This window comes from Anomaloglossus baeobatrachus, chromosome 3 (assembly GCF_048569485.1).
Source record: "Anomaloglossus baeobatrachus isolate aAnoBae1 chromosome 3, aAnoBae1.hap1, whole genome shotgun sequence".
NCBI lineage: Eukaryota > Metazoa > Chordata > Amphibia > Anura > Aromobatidae > Anomaloglossus > Anomaloglossus baeobatrachus.
The window spans coordinates 653,834,692-653,858,438 of record NC_134355.1 but is presented as its reverse complement, the minus strand read 5'-3'; positions in this window follow the sequence as shown (position 1 = coordinate 653,858,438).

Genomic DNA, 23,747 nt, shown 5'->3' with positions numbered 1-23,747 from the left:
TTAGGACATGGCGTAACATCTAGTGCATACCAGCCTCTTTCTCCTTGATGCATTGTAAATTGCACTGTGTCTCCCATTCTTAGGTTTCTTCCAGGATGTCCTCTGGGCAAATGAGCTCTAACGTCTCTTCTATTAACAAAAATGCCTTCTTTCATACCAGGTGCTACTATAAAGCCGTATCCTGATTTTAGGCTGAAATCTTCCACAATTCCTCTACAAAGGGGTCCTCTGACCTGGGCTTTGGCTCTTCTCAGGAACCGTTTCTCCTGTAGGTCTCTGGCCGTTATTTCATCTCTCTGTTCTGGGGACTGCGGTGCAGGGAAAGACTGGGTTTTGCTACGGCGCCGTGTCTTGCGGACTGGATTCTGCGAGGTACAGCTTACAAGCTCCCAGGTGAGGCTTTTGGGCAGATCTTCTTCAGCAGACGGTGTTAGGTCTTCCTCATCCCAGCGGGAATATGGCAACATCTCCGGCTCTGGGTATGGATCCACTGCTGGTGGCTCCTGAGTCAGCTCCTCAGCTTCCTGGCCTCCCCTCCCCCTTAGTTCTTCTGAACACTCCTGTCGTGGCAGTGCTGGGGATGGACTTTCATCAGCAGGCCCGGGCGGGGGACTCTTTGGCGTGGTCGCTGCAGGAGTCGCCTTGGGGGTATGCGGAGGGAGCATGTACCGGTCCACCATCTCCTGTGGGAACTTGGCCTCCAGGTCAGCCTTCAGCTGCCAGTATGCGGGGTCCTCCCCCAGCGTGGGCTTCCTAGCAGGGACCTCCTTGGACCGGGGAGCGGTATCTGCTCTGGCCTTGCAGGCCGGGGTAAACGGTGATACAATCTTATCTTGGCGGGCCGCGCCTGACATGGCGGCGGCCTGGTCTTGGCGGGCCGCGCCTGGCATGGCGGCGGCCTGGTCTTGGCGGGCCGCGCCTGGCATGGCGGCGGCCTGGTCTTGGCGGGCCGCGCCTGGCATGGCGGCGGCCTGGATCGGCGTCGCTGTCGCGATGGGATCGGTGCAGACTGGGCTGGGCGTCGCTGCAGCGATCGGAGCTTGGCGGGCCGCACCTGGCGTGGCTGCGGCCTGGTTCAGCACCTCACTTGCGGCGCGGACGAGCGTTGCTGCTGCGGTGGGGTCTCGGCGGGCCGGGCCTAGCATGGCGGCGGCCTGGGTCAGCGTCACACCCGCGGCATGGATGAGGGTCGCGGTGGCAGCCGGTTCTCTGCGGGCCGGACTGGGCGTTGCTGCAGGGACCGGGTCTTGGTGGGCCGAGCAGGGCATCGCTGCGGCGGCCTGAGCTTGGCGGGCTGCACCTGGCGTGGCTGCGGCCTGCTTCAGCGTCGCCGCGCCGGACGCCTCTTCAGGGACCGCGGACGTGGCAGCAGGGATCGGGGCACTCGCGCTGGCAGGGGCATCACTGGACTCACCCATCGTTGGCAGCATCGGGGTCTGAGTCGTCACCGCCCGGTCTGGCACTCGGCGCGCGGCTCTCTCTTCATAGGCCTGAACCGCCGCGGTCATTCCCAGGAACTCCGCACGTCCCTCTCTGATCAGCCTTCCGACCCTGGCCTCCAGTTGTTCGCAGAACTCGGCGAGCTCCCGACACCACCAGGCAGCGGAGCCTGGCTCTGGGTCTCTGCATCCAGACGCCATTTTCTCTAACAACAAGCTGCTGGCTTCTTTTCCGTTCCGCCGTCTCTGGACGCTTCCGCTCTCTTCACTTGCGAGGTCAGGACTCTGCAGGGGATCTCGGAGTAGCCACACCTCTTCGTGGGCGGTAACTTCTCCCAGCGCGGGCTGCTGTTGTTTTTCAGCGCGCTTTTCATGGTGGCAATATGGCGGCGCTTCCAATTTTTCAAGCGGACCGCCCAGGCACATGGTCACCTGTCTGAACAGGTCTAGTCCTTATCCTGTTCGTGACGCCAGATGTGAAGCCCCACAGGTGTTGTGTCGGTGCATTACCTTCAGGGACTCCACTCGGCTGGATCTTGTCACCGGTAGGAGATCTTCTATTTGTCGTGACGCCACTCTCAGTATTGCGGTCAGTGGGGACCGCCACTGCAGGTTGAGGGACGCCTGGGGCTGATGGTGAGTGCAGTTAGTTGGAATAGCCTCCTGAGAGTGAGGCAAGCCCCAGGGCCCTGTGTAGGTGCGTAGTACCACAAGGCGCAGAATAACTCCACACACGCAGAATGTCTTTCAGGGGTTTTACTCACTTCAGATGGCAGGGTGAGTAACCCGGGCGTAGCTGGGATGAACCAGGCTGGAACCAGGTATCCTTCAGGCTGACTTCTGATGGTGACTACCAACTCGCCTTCCTTAGCCCTTGGTGGTTTGGGGTAACCCCGACTTTTAGTCCCTATGGGGGTCACCCAGGGAAGTTGCTGAAGCCTCTCTCCCCTTCGTTTGCCGTTTGCTTGTTGCCTGGGCCAGATCACTCTAGCTGCTTGCCTCCTGTGAACTATGGGCCCTAACTGTGGCTACGTGGCTGCGGCTTTTAGTTGTTGTGGTGTGGGCTTTGAGGGCCCCACACCGGCAGGTTTAGCAGGGAAAGGTGGATCTATCCCCGCTCCGGGATCTGCCGCCCGTTTGGGCCTGGTTCTCCCTAGCAGTCTCCTTACTTCCCACTCTGTGCTCTCTCTCTAGCTGGAGATGGGTTTCGGGTAGCACTCCTAGGTGACCGTTCTCCCCCGTCGGTAGCCACTGCGCGGACGCTGTCAGACTACAGCAGCACCAGGGGTCTGCTCCTCTCTGAGCTCCCTGGACTCTGCACTGAACTGGCTCACTGCTCCTCCTCTCCTGTTCTTGCCTACGCCACCTAGCAACCAGGCTCTCTTACCACACCCCTTGAGAGGAGATGGAGGCTTTTGGCCCCCTCCACTATTCCAGTGGAGGTGAAGGCTTTTCCCCCTCCTGGGATCCCCAGGGGTCCTCTCAAAGGTACATGTGTGAGACCTGATCACTATGCGCCTGTGTAGTCACACCTCGGTCAGCCTTCTGGATTACCTGTATTGTACTGTCCCCAGCATGGGTGCAGTACTCAGTGGTGCCTGACCAGGTCAGGGGCGCCACATATTCATCTTGGGTAAGGAGAAGGTCAGTACCGGTAAACTACAATCCACTAACACACATAGCTAGTTTCCCTCTCACTGGGACTGGGTGAGGGTAGGGTCATTTAAGATGATCACCATATCGTCTGGCGCCTCCCACCCACTAGCTCAGGAATCCGGGGGGTGAAGCGACTGTTCGGGGGAGCAAAGCGACACACACACACACACACACACTCAGACAGAAAGTGAGAACCCGGGTAACAAGTGGAATGTAGGAGGACACGGTCGCTGAAGGGAGAGTTGATCGCTCCCTCAGGACTGGCGCACACGTCAGGGTGCGGAGCCGTAGGCTGGTGGGCACTGCAAGTCCCACCAGCAGAATCCGACGGACAGAGGATACAATTCTTCTGGCCCATACATAGATCCCGGGGCAAAGCAGCATATAGAGCAAGGAGTCTTGACCTATGGGCGGCACCAACAACAGAGTCGCGCTGCCTGCTAAACGGATTGGAAAAAAAAACTATTCCCAGGACTCTGGTCCCCGCATAGCTTCAAGCCACAGGGACTCACACAACACTGCGCAGGGAGGAAGGACTCACAGAGAAACCCTACCAGTTCTGGCCTCTGAACTATCCGGGATCGGCTGGAGCCCATCACAGCAGAGTCTGGCAGCCCAAAGGCAGGAGCAACTCCATGAGTAAAGAACTTAAACTGCAGCCGCTGTGTCATCTAATCCTTACCGCGTCACCCGCTCCCATATTAGAGTGGACTACTACCCTCAACATCATCCCTGGGGCCTGAGCTCTGCCTGTGGAGAGCTGTACCATCTGAGCTGTGTTGTCATCCGCCCCAGAGAGAAGACTCCCCACAGCGGTGGCTAATATTGGCCGCACACCACAGGTGACGTCATGAATACAAACTCCACATCCCCATTCCCCCTTGTTTTATTGACACCGCTGAGGTCACGGAACCGGGCAGCCACTGCGGAGTCCCAGGAGAAGAACCGTGGCCCAGTGACGAGTAATTCCCAAGACCCTGTGTGTGCGTTAATTAAGACCCTTCACGACCTTTTATTTATCCAGTATGTTATGGTAGGATAGCAGTTCCCTACCCATAACATGATGAGTATGTTCTTGCGATCGTATTGGCACAGGAACTGTACCCGCGTGATCACTGTCAGGGACTCTGCTTACCCGAAAGCCGAGCCTTGGCTTTCACAGTCAGGGAAGGTCTCTGTGCTTTCCATGTCTGTTTAACCCCCTAAATGACATGATCGATATCGATTGCAGCATTTGAGTGTCTGGATGTCACGCATGGAGTAAGATACCTCCATCTACACAACGTGACTGTTATGCTCAGACCTACAAAAAACACCACAACCAAAAAGGGGAACACTGGGTACACTATAACAACGTAGGGCCCTGGTGCTAGGGAGGGGAAAGGTTGGACACATCCTGCACTCACCTGCAGCTGTACTCTGCATTTCTAGCCATCCCTATATAGGTACCGCACCTGTCGCCTAGCAGGATACCTGAAACCATAGGAAAACCCAGCAGTAACCCTTGCTAGTGAGATGGTAGGTGAGGATCACAAGTCCCACTGTTGCACTAATACAACACAAGGGAAACGTAGACACACCGGGGGGATACAACACAATCTGGGATCATGGGTGCATCCAGGTTCCAAGGCAGCAGACGGATGTGCCCAGGTTAGAACCCCAGCAGCTCCTTTCACCAAGGTGACCAGAGTAGAATTAATTCTATTGACAGCAATGGATGCTGAAAAGGGGCATTATTTAAAGGTGAAGGACGTGGTAACTAAGCAGCTGCACCTGACATGGACTGCTGGAAAGCTGCTAGCAACAAAACTGACATTAACTCTTCGTACACCAAAGGAAAGAATCACATTTAATATTAAGAGTCTCCTAACAGAATGAGACTCAGGCCCTGAACGTGTCAGAGATCTGTATATGCAGAAAAACTACTTTGACACTGGGAGAGGGATTGCACTCCCTCTCTCCCTCCGATCTGTGCCCCCGCAATGTAATCGCGAGGGCCCGATCGTTGCTATGATGATCCGAGGTCATCATGATAACCTCCGGGTCACTCAGGTAAGGAAAGCCTCTGGGATCATGCCAGGAGTGTGATCCCAGAGGCTTGTGTCAGTGCAGCACTGACAGCTCTAATGTATTGCAATGGTGGTGCATTGCAGTACATTATACCTGTGATCAGAGCATATAGTCCACGTTTAAATCTCTGAAAATCGTGATTCAGATAAAATTTCCAAAGGAAAATTCACAGTGTATCTCGTATGGCCTGTGATCTGGCGGTGTCCATCTTTTTACGCGTCTTTTTAGATTTGCATAAAAGTGGGGTCATAATAATAATAATAACAATAATATCGCACCAACATATTCTGCAGCGCTTTACAAGTAAGAGGTTCATAGCATAATACAATAATTAAAGCAAAAATACAGACCACCCTGCTCGCAAGAGTTTATGTGACGCCCCTGGACTAGTCAGGGCATCACAGGGGACTGCATGCTCTTTATTCTTAGTGCAGGACTCAACCCCTCTTGGTTCTGGGTTCCCAACTTGCAGCACTGCCTCCATCAGCATCCAAAAATCCCAATGACACCTCACACCACACCCTGTCAGGCACACCAGTGGGCTGCTAAGCTGGAATAGGGCCGCCCACCTAGGGGTCAGGCAGGGAGGTGGGAGGTGACAAGTCAGTTCTAGAGTAGCCCTTGAGCAGTAAGGAGCTTGGGGGAGCGTGTGGCTCCCGGGGAGGAGAAGATTGGGTTGCAGACGGTGGTCTGGACCCGGTGGCGTTGGAGACCCGGTCGCGGGATATTGGGACTGGGTGCCTGGACTAGTCAGCAGCAAGTACAATAGCCGGTCTGGGACCGAAAGCACAGTGGGGTACTGGACCCTAGGTCGGGGAGAAGCTTCAAGCAACCCGGCAATTAACCTGCGGAGGATAGGGCCTTTATGGACTGTCCCCATGAAGCTCAGAGATTGAGGGCACTAGCGCAATGAGGGGGATAGGGCTTTCCAAACTAAGCAGCCCACTGAAATCCCAAGCGTGAGCTCCTGAGAGCACAGCTCCTTCACTCAAAAAGTTGGGAGCAGGGCCCGCACAGCTTTAAGCTTACAGGCCACTTGGACACTACTAAAATTTGTGCACGAGGCAGGCTCCGGACAATCAGGCAGTGCTGCAGGGGACGGAACCTGGACGAGCTCCCCCAAGAGGGCAGCGGCACCCATAGACTTTGTTTAACACGTTGTCAACATCTGTTTTTCGTCTGAGTGAGTACCTGATTACCCCCCTGCTTCCAGCAAGCCTGTGCTCCCCCTGCACCCCACCATCCAGAGTCCTGGGGCCTTCCCTACCCGTGGAGGGAAAACGTCATCTAGCTGCCCCCATTCCATCAACCCCGGTACTCCCATCGGCAGCGGCGGTACTCTCCGTTACCGCACACCACGGGTAGCGTCACAAACTATATCTCTCCTGTAAATAGCCCTTCCCCTTTTACATTTAAGAGTGGCCCCTAGCCCCGGGGTCCGGAGATCCTCGAGCCACAAGTAATCACCCCCGGATCCGAGCGGTTCGACAGCTGCTGGGGCGGCACACTTACAATCTACAATGAGGTGGGGGTGAAACAAAGAAGTACAGCTACTTATTTACTACGATGGTCCAGCCATCTTGAGTAAATAAGGGGATAGATTAAAGGCTGCATGAGCCGGTCACCTGCCAATATTTGTACGGCTTTTGGGTACGGTAGAGAGTTTAATGGTGAAATATGTTCAGAAAAATAATGAATGAGCTATATATGAAAGGACATCAATTAGGGAATGTGATAGGGGGTCCTAAAAAGATGTGTTTTTAGGGAGCACCTAAAACAGTGTAAGCTGTGGTTAGCACTAATTTCATGGTGTAGAGCATTCTAGAGAACTGGTGCAGCGCGGGCAAAGTCTTGGAGCTGGAAGTGGGAGGTTCGGATTAGTGCGAATGTTAGTGGAAAGTAGATTGCGGAGCATAGAGAACAGGTGGGGTGATAGACAGATATACAGTTAGGTCCAGAAATATTTGGACAGTGACACAAGTTTTGTTATTTTAGCTGTTTCCAAAAACATGTTCAGAAATACAATTCTATATATAATATGGGCTGAAAGTGCACACTCCCAGCTGCAATATGAGAGTTTTCACATCCAAATCGGAGAAAGGGTTTAGGAATCATAGCTCTGTAATGCATAGCCTCCTCTTTTTCAAGGGACCAAAAGCAATTGGACAAGGGACTCTAAGGGCTGCAATTAACTCTGAAGGCGTCTCCCTCGTTAACCTGTAATCAATGAAGTAGTTAAAAGGTCTGGGGTTGATTACAAGTGTGTGGTTTTTCATTTGGAAGCTGTTGCTGTGACCAGACAACATGCGGTCTAAGGAACTCTCAATTGAGGTGAAGCAGAACATCCTGAGGCTGAAAAAAAAGAAAAAATCCATCAGAGAGATAGCAGACATGCTTGGAGTAGCAAAATCAACAGTCGGGTACATTCTGAGAAAAAAGGAATTGACTGGTGAGCTTGGGAACTCAAAAAGGTCTGGGCATCCACGGATGACAACAGTGGTGGATGATCGCCGCATACTTTCTTTGGTGAAGAAGAACCCGTTCACAACATCAACTGAAGTCCAGAACACTCTCAGTGAAGTAGGTGTATCTGTCTCTAAGTCAACAGTAAAGAGAAGACTCCATGAAAGTAAATACAAAGGGTTCACATCTAGATGCAAACCATTCATCAATTCCAAAAATAGACAGGCCAGAGTTAAATTTGCTGAAAAACACCTCATGAAGCCAGCTCAGTTCTGGAAAAGTATTCTATGGACAGATGAGACCAAGATCAACCTGTACCAGAATGATGGGAAGAAAAAAGTTTGGAGAAGAAAGGGAACGGCACATGATCCAAGGCACACCACATCCTCTGTAAAACATGGTGGAGGCAACGTGATGGCATGGGCATGCATGGCTTTCAATGGCACTGGGTCACTTGTGTTTATTGATGACATAACAGCAGACAAGAGTAGCCGGATGAATTCTGAAGTGTACCGGGATATACTTTCAGCCCAGATTCAGCCAAATGCCGCAAAGTTGATCGGACGGCGCTTCATAGTACAGATGGACAATGACCACAAGCATACAGCCAAAGCTACCCAGGAGTTCATGAGTGCAAAAAAGTGGAACATTCTGCAATGGCCAAGTCAATCACCAGATCTTAACCCAATTGAGCATGTATTTCACTTGCTCAAATCCAGACTTAAGACGGAAAGACCCACAAACAAGCAAGACCTGAAGGCTGCGGCTGTAAAGGCCTGGCAAAGCATTAAGAAGGAGGAAACCCAGCGTTTGGTGATGTCCATGGGTTCCAGACTTAAGGCAGTGATTGCCTCCAAAGGATTCGCAACAAAATATTGAAAATAAAAATATTTTGTTTGGGTTTGGTTTATTTGTCCAATTACTTTTGACCTCCTAAAATGTGGAGTGTTTGTAAAGAAATGTGTACAATTCCTACAATTTCTATCAGATATTTTTGTTCAAACGTTCAAATTAAACGTTACAATCTGCACTTGAATTCTGTGGTAGAGGTTTCATTTCAAATCCAATGTGGTGGCATGCAGAGCCCAACTCGCGAAAATTGTGGCACTGTCCAAATATTTCTGGACCTAACTGTAAGGGTGGAGATGTAGGGGGGTGCCGCACTGTGGAGAGCTTTGTGGGTGAGAGCATTTTTTTTTCCACCTTTGGAAACACAGACTATGCTGAATAGAGGCCAAATAGAGTCAAGAGTAACTCTGATGTCTTGTTATAATGAACGGATCTGTTGCACGTTTCGCCTGACTCACGTATTTCGTAGATGTAGATAGAAGCCCTGATGTAAATGCTCAGCATAGACCACGGGATAAATGTGAACTGATCCAAAATGTTCTGTAGTCAAATTGCCACCAAATAGCATTCAACTCAACCAACAAAAACACCAGTCCCCACTCAGATCCATCATCTGTTATCGGAAGTATAGGGGGCTTCCATGTAGCACAAGGGCTCTGGAAAAATGTTATGGCTCCACTCTTCAAAAAATAAATATACCAAAATCTATGCTCCCAAATCCAAATGCCCCCCCTCCCTTCTAAGCACCACATGTGTCTAAAACAAAGTTAGCATCCACATGTTTGCTATAGTTGTAGTGAGAGGTGACCACCTAAATGTACGGGGTGCAGGTTTACAGAAGCATGAGTTGGGCAAAATGTATGGGCACTACAATGTACTGGACACAACAAGGATTTTTTTTGCAATTTTTAATTGTGCAGCATTCATTGTGTTTGACTCCATGGGTGTTTTCCAGAGGTTAAATTGTCCCTACATCAATAGATGAACTCCCAGATGGGTTTAATATCCAAAATGTGGTCACTTGAGGGGGTTTCTGTTGTTCTGGCACTTAAGGGCTTTGCAAATGGGGAGTTTAAGGTGCTCACCAAGCATCTAGATAAATTCATTGAGTGCTCTAGTATAAAAAAATGGTGTAATTTCTTGGGGGTTTGGCACATCAAGGGCTCTCCAAATGCAACATGGCATCCGTTAATAATTCCAGCCATTTTTGAGTTTAAAAAGTCAATTGGCGCTCCTTCCCTTCAGAGCCCTGCCATGCGCTAAACAGTAGTTTTCCACCATATATGGGATATTGGCATACTCAGGATAAATCACACAACAACTTGAATGGTACAATTTCTTCTGTTTCCCTTGTAAAAATGAAAGATTTAAAGGTTAAGACAACATCTTTATAGTTATAAATGTATTATTCATTTTCACTGCTCAACTGTATAAAATTCTGTGAAGCACCTTTGGGTTCAAAGTGCTCACCAAACATGTACAGACATTGCCGAAGTTTCCAAAATGAGGTCACATGTGTGAAATGTTATTTATTAACTATTTTGTGTGACATAACTCTCTGGATTAAGAGCATAAAAATTAAGTTTGAAAATAGGTACATTTTCAAAACCAGATATGACATTGAGCACGTGCACTGTTCTCTGGTCAACCATGGCGAGCCCTGTTCTGAGTGGATCCTGTCTTGTTGTACAGATGTATGGTCTTGGCCACCGTGCTGCAGCTCAGGTTCAGGGTGTTGGCAATCTTCTTATAGCCTCAGCCATCTTTATTTAGAGCAACTATTCTTTTTTTTCCAGATCCTCAGAGAATTCTTTGCCATGAGGAGCCATGTTGAGCTTCCAGTGCCCAGTATGAGAGAGTGTGGGAGAGATAACACCAAATATAACATGCCTGCTCCCTATTGACTCCTGAGACCTTGTAACACTAATGAGTTACTAATGAGTTAAATCACATTGGGGAAGGGAAAATGGTGGCACAATTTGGCCATTTTCACTTAGGGATGTACTCACTTTTATTCCCAGCAGTTTAGACATTAATGGCTGTGCGTTGAGTTATTTAGAGGGCACCAGATTTACACTGTTATATACAACCTGCACACTGACACTGCACACTGTATCACAGGGGCAGATCTCCAGTGTGGTCCCATGTAAAGATATAAAATATTTCCAAAAATGTAAGGGATGTACTCACTTTTGTGATATACTGTACATTCAAGACGTAAATGCCCCAATCTTAATAGATTAGCAATTATGGGATTATACATATACAGTTATTTTAGCTTCCTCCAACCCACGGAAAACAAAGTAAGAGAGAAAAAAAAATAAAATAAAGGTTTTTGTAGATATAACAAAATTCCAATTTTCTTCCATTTTCCCCTTCAAATATAAAGAAATAAAATTGGTATGACCACATACATAAGTCTGATTTATGACAATACAATTATTTAAATATTGTAAAGCAACAAAAAAACAAAGGTTCCAGAATTTCCGTTTTTCGGTCACCGCGCCGCCGACCCCAAAATGTAATAAAAAGCGATGAAAACATGGTATATACCCCAAAATGATACCAATAAAAATGTCAGCTGTAATACAAGTCCATTTACGAGAAAAATAATAAGGTACGGATCTCAGAAAACAGCGACACAAACCAAATGGATGAGAGCAGCGAAGTGTCAGGTACTGAAGCGGAGGGCAAAGGCTGAAAGAAGCGGAGACACCGGGAGGACGGCGGGACCGCACCACACATTCATGGCTCATCTCAAAGACTACAATAAAAATGAAGGATGAGCGTCCTGGGAAAAAAATATTACTCAATGACGGCAATAAAGAGCGAAAATTGATGCGATTCTCGCCGAGCTCTTTACAGAAAGCCTCTTAACGCTTTTATCCCATCTCACATTTACAGTATGTTCAATCTTGTAATTTAGCACAGAAAAATCTTTTCTCTCTTTCCACTGGACCCGCGCCGCTCAGGATTTTAACCTCTGGGTATGAATGGCCGATGCAACCAGCATCTTCCATTTTGTGAATGACATTAATTTTTCTCTGAGATTTTGGTTTTGGTCCAAAAATTCATGGGGATTTTCAGGGCCAGATTTTTTTTTTTATAACTGCTCTGGGGTACATCTATATATACAAAACAGATTTTTTTTCCAGTTACGTACAGCACTATACATAATAAAGACACTATATAATAAGAAACGGTGTTATATATACAACAAAATGACACTATATAATATGGGATGGCACTGTACATAACAACAATAGATGCTAGGTAATAAGGGAGAACACTATATATACATATTAGAGACACTATATAATAATAAACAGTGTTATATATATATAACAAGATGACACTATATAATATGGGATGGCACTGTACATAACGACAGTAGATGCTATGTAATAAGGGAGAACACTATATATACATAATAGAGACACTATATAATAAGAAACGGTGTTATATATACAAGATGACAGTATATAATATAGGATGGCACTGTACATAACAACAGTAGATGCTATGTAATAAGGGAGAACACTATATACAGTTAGGTCCAGAAATATTTGGACAGTGACACAAGTTTTGTTATTTTAGCTGTTTACAAAAACATGTTCAGAAATACAATTATATATATAATATGGGCTGAAAGTGCACACTCCCAGCTGCAATAGGAGAGTTTTCACATCCAAATCGGAGAAAGGGTTTAGGAATCATAGCTCTGTAATGCATAGCCTCCTCTTTTTCAAGGGACCAAAAGTAATTGGACAAGGGATTCTAAGGGCTGCAATTAACTCTGAAGGCGTCTGGGGTTGATTACAGGTGTGTGGTTTTGCATTTGGAAGCTGTTGCTGTGACCAGACAACATGCGGTCTAAGGAACTCTCAATTGAGGTGAAGCAGAACATCCTGAGGCTGAAAAAAAGAAAAAATCCATCAGAGAGATAGCAGACATGCTTGGAGTAGCAAAATCAACAGTCGGGTACATTCTGAGAAAAAAGGAATTGACTGGTGAGCTTGGGAACTCAAAAAAGCCTGGGCGTCCACGGATGACAGCAGTGGTGGATGATCGCCGCATACTTTCTTTGGTGAAGAAGAACCCGTTCACAACATCAACTGAAGTCCAGAACACTCTCAGTGAAGTAGGTGTATCTGTCTCTAAGTCAACAGTAAAGAGAAGACTCCATGAAAGTAAATACAAAGGGTTCACATCTAGATGCAAACCATTCATCAATTCCAAAATTAGACAGGCCAGAGTTAAATTTGCTGAAAAACACCTCATGAAGCCAGCTCAGTTCTGGAAAAGTATTCTATGGACAGATGAGACCAAGATCAACCTGTACCAGAATGATGGGAAGAAAAAAGTTTGGAGAAGAAAGGGAACGGCACATGATCCAAGGCACACCACATCCTCTGTAAAACATGGTGGAGGCAACGTGATGGCATGGGCATGCATGGCTTTCAATGGCACTGGGTCACTTGTGTTTATTGATGACATAACAACAGACAAGAGTAGCCGGATGAATTCTGAAGTGTACCGGGATATACTTTCAGCCCAGATTCAGCCAAATGCCGCAAAGTTGATCGGACGGCGCTTCATAGTACAGATGGACAATGACCCCAAGCATACAGCCAAAGCTACCCAGGAGTTCATGAGTGCAAAAAAGTGGAACATTCTGCAATGGCCAAGTCAATCACCAGATCTTAACCCAATTGAACATGCATTTCACTTGCTCAAATCCAGACTTAAGACGGAAAGACCCACAAACAAGCAAGACCTGAAGGCTGCGGCTGTAAAGGCCTGGCAAAGCATTAAGAAGGAGGAAACCCAGCGTTTGGTGATGTCCATGGGTTCCAGACTTAAGGCAGTGATTGCCTCCAAAGGATTCGCAACAAAATATTGAAAATAAAAATATTTTGTTTGGGTTTGGTTTATTTGTCCAATTACTTTTGACCTCCTAAAATGTGGAGTGTTTGTAAAGAAATGTGTACAATTCCTACAATTTCTATCAGATATTTTTGTTCAAACCTTCAAATTAAACGTTACAATCTGCACTTGAATTCTGTTGTAGAGGTTTCATTTCAAATCCAATGTGGTGGCATGCAGAGCCCAACTCGCGAAAATTGTGTCACTGTCCAAATATTTCTGGACCTAACTGTATATATTTAATATGGGATGGCGCTGTACATAACAACAGTAGATGCTATGTAATAAGAGACAACACTATATATACATAATAGAGATACTATATAATAAGAAACGGTGTTATATATATAACAAGATGACGCTATATAATATGGGATGGCGCTGTACATAACGACAATAGATGCTAGGTAATAAGGAACAACACTATGTATACATAATAGAGACACTATATAAAAAGAAACGGTAATATATAACAAGATGACGTCATATAATATGGGATGGCGCTGTACATAACAACAGCAGATGGTATGTAATAAGGGACAACACTATATATACATAATAGCGATACTGTATAATAAGAAACGGTGTTATATATACAAGATGACGCTATATAATATGGGATGGCGCTGTACATAACAGTAGATGCTATGTAATAAGGGACAACACTATATATACATAATAGAGACACTATATAATAAGAAACGGTATTGTATATAATATGGGATGGCGCTGTACATAACAACAGTAGAAGCTATGTAATAAAGGACAACACTATATATACATAATAGAGACACTATATAATAAGAAACGGTATTGTATATAATATGGGAAGGCGCTGTACATAACAACAGTAGATGCTATGTAATAAGGGACAACACTATATATACATAATAGAGACACTATATAATAAGAAACGGTATTGTATATAATATGGGATGGCGCTGTACATAACAACAGCAGATGGTATGTAATAAGGGACAACACTATATATACATAATAGCGATACTGTATAATAAGAAACGGTGTTATATATACAAGATGACGCTATATAATATGGGATGGCGCTGTACATAACAGTAGATGCTATGTAATAAGGGACAACACTATATATACATAATAGAGATACAATATAATAAGAAACGGTGTTATATATATATAACAAGATGACGCTATATAATACAGGATGGCGCTGTACATAACAGTAGATGCTATGTAATAAGGGACAACACTATATATACATAATAGAGATACAATATAATAAGAAACGGTGTTATATATATATATAACAAGATGACGCTATATAATACAGGATGGCGCTGTACATAAGAATAGTAGATGCTATGTAATAAGGGACAACACTATATATACATAATAGAGACACTATATAATATGGGATGGCGCTGTACATAACGACAGTAGATGCTATGTAATAAGGGACAACACTATATAACTATATATACATAATAGAGACACTATAATAAGAAACGGTGTTATATATATATAACAATTTGACGCTATATAATATGGGATGGCGCTGTACATAACAACAATAGATGCTAGGTAATAAAGAACAACACTATGTATACATAATAGAGACACTATATAAAAAGAAACGGTAATATATAACAAGATTACGTTATATAATATGGGATGGCGCTGTACATAACAACAGCAGATGCTATGTAATAAGGGACAACACTATATATACATAATAGAGATACTATATGATAAGAAACGGTGCTATATATATATATATATATAACAAGATGACACTATATAATATGGGATGGTGCTGTACATAACAACAGCAGATGGTATGTAATAAGGGACAACACTATATATACATAATAGAGATACTATATAATAAGAAACAGTGCTATATATATATATAACAAGATGACACTATATAATATGGGATGGCGCTGTACATAACAACAGTAGATGCTATGTAATAAGGGACAACACTATCTATATATATAATTGCCTTATTCTGTCTGTCTGTCTGTCTATCTGTCTGTCTGTCTGTCTGTCATGCTCCGAAATTGTGTCCTTACGGTGACACAAAGCTGATTGGCCGCTGGGCTCGCCATGGCCCCGCCCCCCCACACGGATTGGCCTCTTGCCCCGGCTCTCTGCAGGCCCCGCCCCCCTCACGCAATGCACGCTCGCTCTGGCCCAACTGACACGGAGCCCCGATTCCCAGGTGAGTACACACACACATCAGATCACACTCACTCTCACACTCACTCTCACACACACCTCACACATCACAACATGCTGGGATATCGCTTGCTTCTACACCGGCTCCGTCAGGATCCCGGCAGCGCCAGACATAACCTTGCGATGCTGGGATCTTGACGGAGGCCGTGAAAGCTGGTAACCATTATACACATCGGGTAACTAAGGTCCCTTGGTTACCCGATGTGTATCATAGTTACCAGTGTACACCGGCTCACACTCACTCTCACACACACCTCACACACACATCACATCGCATCCACACATCAAGGTCCTGCAGCTGCGGAACATACATAACATAACAGCACACACACACACACATACACACAAATCAGATCACACTCACACACACCTCACACATCACATCGCATCCAAATACTCACAACATCCTGGGATATCGCTTGCTTCTCGGCCTCGATACTGTGCTGTTGTGAGCTTCCAGGACCTGCCGGGGGATCACATGGCCAGAAGCATGTGATATCCCCGGATGTTGTGAGTATCAGCGCGTATGTGCAATATCGTCAGTGTCTGTGTGTCTTTGTGTGTGAGTGTATGCGATCGGGTGTGTGTGAGTGTATGCGATCGGGTGTGTGTGAGTGTATGCGATCGGGTGGGTGTGAGTGTATGCGATCGGGTGGGTGTGAGTGGATGCGATCGGGTGGGTGTGAGTGGATGCGATCGGGTGGGTGTGTGTGGGTGTGTGTGAGTGTATGCGATCGGATCTGTGAGTGTCGGCAGAGGAGCACGGCGTGCTGGAGGAGGCTGAGAGGAGAGAGGCTGATCCTGGGGAAGGCTGGGATATGGAGGCTGGGGACAGAGAGGCTGATGCTGGGGACAGAGAGGCTGATGCTGGGAGGAGAGAGGCTGATGCTGCAGGTAGAGAGGCTGATGCTGGCGCAGCATGGCGGATGGAGCACGTTTGGGAGTGCGCAGCATGGCGGATGGAGCACCTTTGGGAGTGCGCAGCATGGCGGATGGAGCACGTTTGGGAGTGCGCAGCATGGCGGATGGAGCACCTTTGGGAGTGCGCAGCATGGCGGATGGAGCATGTTTGGCAGTGCGCAGCATGGCGGATGGAGCACGTTTGGGAGTGCGCAGCATGGCGGATGGAGCACGTTTGGGAGTGCGCAGCATGGTGGATGGAGCACGTTTGGGAGTGCGCAGCATGGCGGATGGAGCACGTTTGGGAGTGCGCAGCATGGCGGATGGAGCACGTTTGGAAATGCGCAGCATGGCGGATGGAGCACGTTTGGGAGTGCGCAGCATGGGGGATGCAGCACGATGGGGAGTGCGGAGTATGGCGGATGGAGCACGTTTGGGAGTGCGCAGCATGGGGGATGCAGCACGATGGGGAGTGCGGAGTATGGCGGATGGAGCACGTTTGGGAGTGTGCAGCATGGCGGATGGACCACGTTTGGGAGTGCGCAGCATGGCGGATGGAGCACGTTTGGGAGTGCGCAGCATGGGAGATGGAGCACGATGGGGAGTGCGCAGCCGTGCTGGAGGAGGCTGAGAGGAGAGAGGCTGATCCTGGGGAAGGCTGGGATATGGAGGCTGGGGACAGAGAGGCTGATGCTGGGGACAGAGAGGCTGATGCTGGGAGGAGAGAGGCTGATGCTGCAGGTAGAGAGGCTGATGCTGGCGCAGCATGGCGGATGGAGCACGTTTGGGAGTGCGCAGCATGGCGGATGGAGCACCTTTGGGAGTGCGCAGCATGGCGGATGGAGCACGTTTGGGAGTGCGCAGCATGGCGGATGGAGCACCTTTGGGAGTGCGCAGCATGGCGGATGGAGCACGTTTGGCAGTGCGCAGCATGGCGGATGGAGCACGTTTGGGAGTGCGCAGCATGGCGGATGGAGCACGTTTGGGAGTGCGCAGCATGGCGGATGGAGCACGTTTGGGAGTGCGCAGCATGGCGGATGGAGCACGTTTGGAAATGCGCAGCATGGCGGATGGAGCACGTTTGGGAGTGCGCAGCATGGGGGATGCAGCACGATGGGGAGTGCGGAGTATGGCGGATGGAGCACGTTTGGGAGTGCGCAGCATGGGGGATGCAGCACGATGGGGAGTGCGGAGTATGGCGGATGGAGCACGTTTGGGAGTGCGCAGCATGGCGGATGGACCACGTTTGGGAGTGCGCAGCATGGCGGATGGAGCACGTTTGGGAGTGCACAGCATGGCGAATGGAGCACGTTTGGGAGTGCGCAGCATGGCGAATGGAGCACGTTTGGGAGTGCGCAGGATGGGAGATGGAGCACGATGGGGGGTGCGCAGCATAGGGGATGGAGCACGTTTGGGAGTGCGCAGCATGGCGGATGGAGCACGTTTGGGAGTGCGCAGCATGGGGGATGCAGCACGATGGGGAGTGCGGAGTATGGCGGATGGAGCACGTTTGGGAGTGCGCAGCATGGCGGATGGACCACGTTTGGGAGTGCGCAGCATGGCTGATGGAGCACGTTTCGGAGTGCGCAGCATGGGAGATGGAGCACGATGGGGGGTGCGCAGCATAGGGGATGGAGCACGATGGGGAGTGCGCTGCATGGGGGATGGAGCACGATGGGGAGTGCGGAGTATGGCGGATGGAGCACGTTTGGGAGTGCTCAGCATGGCGGATGGAGCACGTTTGGGAGTGCGCAGCATGGCGGATGGAGCACGTTTGGGAGTGCGCAGCATGAGAGATGGAGCACGATGGGGAGTGCGCAGCATGGCGGATGGAGCACGTTTGGGAGTGCGCAGCATGGGGGATGGAGCACGATAGGGAGTGCGCAGCATGGCGGATGGAGCACGTTTGGGAGTGCGCAGCATGGCGGATGGAGCACGTTTGGGAGTGCGCAGCATAGCGGATGGAGCACGTTTGGGAGTGCGCAGGATGGGAGATGGAGCACGATGGGGGGTGCGCAGCATACGGGATGGAGCACGATGGGGAGTGCGCAGCATGGGAGATGGAGCACGATGGGGAGTGCGCAGCATGGCGGATGGAGCACGTTTGGGAGTGCGCAGCATGGGGGATGGAGCACGATGGGGAGTGCGCAGCATGGCGGATGGAGCACGTTTGGGAGTGCGCAGCATGGCGGATGGAGCACGTTTGGGAGTGCACAGCATGGCGAATGGAGCACGTTTGGGAGTGCGCAGCATGGCGAATGGAGCACGTTTGGGAGTGCGCAGGATGGGAGATGGAGCACGATGGGGGGTGCGCAGCATAGGGGATGGAGCACGTTTGGGAGTGCGCAGCATGGCGGATGGAGCACGTTTGGGAGTGCGCAGCATGGGGGATGCAGCACGATGGGGAGTGCGGAGTATGGCGGATGGAGCACGTTTGGGAGTGCGCAGCATGGCGGATGGACCACGTTTGGGAGTGCGCAGCATGGCTGATGGAGCACGTTTCGGAGTGCGCAGCATGGGAGATGGAGCACGATGGGGGGTGCGCAGCATAGGGGATGGAGCACGATGGGGAGTGCGCTGCATGGGGGATGGAGCACGATGGGGAGTGCGGAGTATGGCGGATGGAGCACGTTTGGGAGTGCTCAGCATGGCGGATGGAGCACGTTTGGGAGTGCGCAGCATGGCGGATGGAGCACGTTTGGGAGTGCGCAGCATGAGAGATGGAGCACGATGGGGAGTGCGCAGCATGGCGGATGGAGCACGTTTGGGAGTGCGCAGCATGGGGGATGGAGCACGATAGGGAGTGCGCAGCATGGCGGATGGAGCACGTTTGGGAGTGCGCAGCATGGCGGATGGAGCACGTTTGGGAGTGCGCAGCATAGCGGATGGAGCACGTTTGGGAGTGCGCAGGATGGGAGATGGAGCACGATGGGGGGTGCGCAGCATACGGGATGGAGCACGATGGGGAGTGCGCTGCATGGGGGATGGAGCACGATGGGAAGTGCACACCTCCCCCCAACACACACACACACATACGCGCGTGCGCGCACTGCACAACACACCACACCACACACACACACTGGGAACCACAAACAACTGCCCTACACAGACACCCACACACACAGACAACGCTGCACACACAAATATATGCACATACCGCACAACACGCACATTGCACAAAACATACCTCCCCCCAAAACACACCACAGACACACAAACTGCGCAACACACACACACAACGCTACAGACACACAGCGCTCCACAAACAACGCAACACACAAACAACACCGCTCTCACCCCCCATCACACCCAGACAACACCCAGAACATGTACAGCCCCTACACAAACACTTGGTAACTACACACAACAACATCTATATCTATATATATATATATATATATATATATATATATATATATATATATATATAGAGATATATATATATATATATATATATAACAAAAATCATACATGAACTACACAATACGTAAATTCTAGAATACCCGATGCGTAGAATCGGGCCACCTTCTAGTATATACATAATTGAGATACTATATAATAAAAAAGAGTGTTATATATATATAACAAGATGACACTATATAATATGGGATGGCGCTGTACAGAACAACAGTAGATGCTATGTAATAAGGGACAACACTATATATACATAATAGAGACACTATATGATAAGAAACAGTGTTATATATATAACAAGATGACGCTATATAATATTGGATGGCGCTGTACATAACGACAATAGATGCTAGGTAATAAGGAACAACAGTATGTATACATAATAGAGATACTATATAATAAGAAACAGTAATATAAATAACAAGATGACGTTATATAATATAGGATGGCGCTGTACATAACAACAGTAGATGGTATGTAATAAGGGACAACACTATATATACTGTACATAATAGAGACACTATATAATAAGAAACAGTGTTATATATATATATATATATAACAAGATGCCGCTATATAATATGGGATGGCGCTGTACATAACAACAGTAGATGCTATGTAATATGGGACAACACTATATATACATAATAGCCACACTATAATAAGAAACAGTGTTATATATATATATAACAAGACGACGCTATATAATAATATAATATGGGAGGGGGCTGTACATAACAGTAGATGCTATGTGTGAGGGCCGGGGAGGACTGGTAGGCCCAGGAGGTGGATCCACTGGACCGAGCACCCCACCTGGAGGGCAGGGTACACAGTAGCTGGAGCACTAACGTGGCAGGAACGGGTGCAGGTATCAGGAAGCAAAGACAGGACCAGGTCACTAAGGTCACAGCGTACTTTAAGGCAGTAATAGGAAACAGGAACAAAGACCTGAGCACCGAGCTCACAAGACAAGGCATAGAAACACAAACGATGATCAGGCCCCGCCCACAAGGAGAGGCCAGTCTTATATACTCAGCACAGCCTCAGGTCATTTCCTGTTGCAGCAGTGCTGGGGCTATAAGACCAGGTGAGTGGGCGCGGCCCGGTATACAGAACATTAGTCAGAATCAGACTCCTGAGACCAGGAACAGGACTCTGGGGAGCAAGAGCGGGAGCGGCAGCCATGACCGGTGGACACGTGGACTGGATCAGTGGGTAAGGAGTGGTGCTGGGACACGGGGAGCGTGACACTATGTAATAAGGGACGGCACTATGTATACATAATAGAGACACTATATAATAAGAAACATAGTTATATATATATAACAAGATGACACTATATAATATGGGCACTGTACATAACGACAGTAGATGCTATGTAATAAGGGACAACACTATGTATACATAATAGAGACACTATATAATAAGAAACGGTAATATATATAACAAGATGACGCTATATAATATGGGATGGCTCTGTACATAAAAGTAGATGCTGTGTAATAAGGGACAGCACTATACAGTGTGTCCACACTGTCCACCGCCATTTACTTGAGAACGGCGGCAGCTATAGGCATAGAAGTGGTGTCTAGGTATAGTAAAGTAGCTATGCGCTACACATTGAGACCACCTATAGCGCCACCTGGTGGAAAACAATGGAGTTAGCATTTTTATCTCGAAAACGGAACGAGATAGAGAAAAAAGTGAATTACAAAGTTGTAGGGCATCATCAATTCAATACGAATCGACACCTTGCATACAGAAATGCTATGCCTAGAATGTGTAAAACATACAAGGAAGAGTTCTGGTAGTCCCAAACTTCTAACATTTAATGATTATGGAGGCCACTATGCTCTTAGGAACCTTCAGTACTGCGGAAATTCTTTTGTAACCTTGGTCAGATCTGTGCCTTGCCACAATTCTATCTCTGAGCTCCTTGATCAGTTCCTTTGACCTCATGATTCTCATTTGGTCTGACATGCACTGTGAGCTGTGAGGTCTTATATAGACAGGTGTGCGCCTTTCCAAATCAAGTCCTATCAGTTTAGTGAAACACAGCTGGGCTCCAATGAAGGAGTAGAACCATTTTAAGGAGGATCACTAGAAAATGGACAGCATGTGACTTAAATATGAGTGTCTGAGTAAAGGGTCTGAATACTTATGACCATGTGATATTTCAGTTTTTCTTGTTTAATAAATTTGCAATCATTTCTACAGTTCTGTTTTTTTCCTGTCAAGATGGGGGATGGGGTGTAGAGTGTACATTAATGAGGAAAAAATGAACTTTTTTGAATTTACCAAATGGCTGCAATGAAACAAACATTTAAAGGGGTCTGAATACTTTCCGTACCCACAGTATATCTTAGTCCCTCAGGAAATTGGGAACAATTGGGAAATACGTTTGCCAGTTGTAGTATACACGTGCCATGTGGTGTACTTGAAACATAAAATAGAAATGGAGAAGTCAAAATGGATCCTGATCTCCCACTCTGGTAACTTGCATGCAGGGATTTGGTTACACATAGAAATATCAGAGAAGTCTAGGCAAACTGGTAACTTGCTTGCAGAGGTGCAGCTACTCACAGTAATAGGGGAGTAGCAAATCTGTACAGCATCTGAATAGCAGAGATGTGCTTGTTAACATAACTTGACACAGCAGAGCTGAGTGTACAGTAAAGGCCCCGTCCCACGCTACGATATATCTAACGATATATCGCCGGGGTCATGGAGTTAGTGACGCACATCCGGCATCGTTTGACATATCGTAGCGTGTGACACCTCCGAACGACTGTTAACGAGCAAAAATACTCCCCTTATCGTTGCTCGTTGACATGTCGTTCATTTTCATAATGTCGTTCCTCCTTCTGTGCGCCGGTTGTTCATCGTTCCCGAGGCAGCACACTTCGCTCCGTGTGACACCCCGGGAACGACGAACACAGCTTACCTGCGTCCTGCTGGCAATGCGGAAGGAAGGAGGTGGGCGGGATGTTACGTCCCGCTCATCTCCGCCCCTCCGCTTCTATTGGGCGGCCGCTGTGTGACGTCGCTGTGACAATGAACGTCCCTTCCCCTTCAGGAAGTGGATGTTCGCCGCCCAAGGTGACGTCATGAAGGAGGTAAGTGTGTGTGACGGGGATTAACGACTTTGTGCGCCACAGGCAACTAGTTGCCTGTGACGCACAAACGACGGGGGCGGGTGCGATCGCTCTTGTGATCGCACGATATATCGGCGCATGTGACGCCGCCTTAACACCAAGAATTGCTAGAGTTAGCTTGAAATGCCTCCAATGCCCGATCCCGAGCATTGGAGGGTTCATCCATCACCACTTGAAAGCAGTGTAGGTGAAAGTTAATTAGACACCTGGCTATAGCAAGAGGAAGATGAGGCTAATTCCCAAAAAAGCTTGTGGTAGCTGGGTGACAGACTCCCTGAATACTTCTTGAGCTTTCTTTAAAAGGCCATAAATATTTGTCACTCTGTGCCCCACCATATATATCTAGCCACAATTGAAGTCTAGGTACTTTCCAGACCCGGATTTGTTCAAGTGGTGTGTAGTGCTAATCAATTTATTGAGGGGGCTGTATTTGGTTTGTTTTTTGCCTCCAACTACATAATTTTAAATTCCACATACGGGATAACATTTATCCTTGCATTTTTCCCCCACAAATACGTGCAATTCCCAACCAAAATGACATTTATTGCTCTAGATCTTAGTACCTACACCAAATCTTAGAAATGTTGATAAAAGCTGGCATTGTTATCCTTTATGATATATTATGAATTCATTTCCATCTAAAAGTCATATTAAA